The following is a 720-nucleotide window of genomic DNA, read 5'->3' as shown; positions in this document are numbered from 1 at the left end:
TTTCTCTCTGCTCTCTCTTTTGGAAATATATATAGCAAGGCTTGCCTCCTGCTCCTCCAGTGGCCTCATCCCAGGCGTATCCACCCTCCACACCCCTCCCACCCACCAACAGTTTCCTGAGGAACAACCCAGCCTGTCCCTCTGACTCAGGAAATTGTCCTGGTTGAAGGTGCCCAAAAACCATATGTGGACTTGGCACACCTGACTTTAAGAGGAGCCCCTCCCTGTCCCATCTGCTGACTTTCAGGTAGTTGATCCTGTCACCCTGAAGTGGCATTCCCCTCCCTTCTCTCCAGGGCAAAGACTCACTAAGGTGAACCGACATCCTGCTGGTCCTTTATGACTCAGTGTATTCACTTTGTTCCTCCCTATCATGGTGTTTCACAAGCTGTTGTAGTTATCTACAAGAACTGGGCAAAGCTGTGGTTAAGGAAGCTGGACTTACAGCAAACTGCCAGGGTTAGAACCCTGACTCTATCCCTTGCTATCTTTTTAACTTTAGGCAATTTACTTACCTATGCCTCTCTTTCCTCATACTAAAATTGAGAATAATTAGGGCTTTCCTGGTGGCTTAACTGGCAAAGAATCTGCCTGCAGTGTGGGAATTCAGTTCAGTTCAGTTCAGTTGCTCAGTCGTGTCAGACTCTTTGCGACCCCATGAACGCCAGGCCTCCCTGTCCATCACCAACTCCCGGAGTCCACCCAAACCCATGTCCATTG

Source organism: Odocoileus virginianus, chromosome 3 (assembly GCF_023699985.2).
Source record: "Odocoileus virginianus isolate 20LAN1187 ecotype Illinois chromosome 3, Ovbor_1.2, whole genome shotgun sequence".
NCBI lineage: Eukaryota > Metazoa > Chordata > Mammalia > Artiodactyla > Cervidae > Odocoileus > Odocoileus virginianus.
This window is presented reverse-complemented; position numbering follows the sequence as displayed.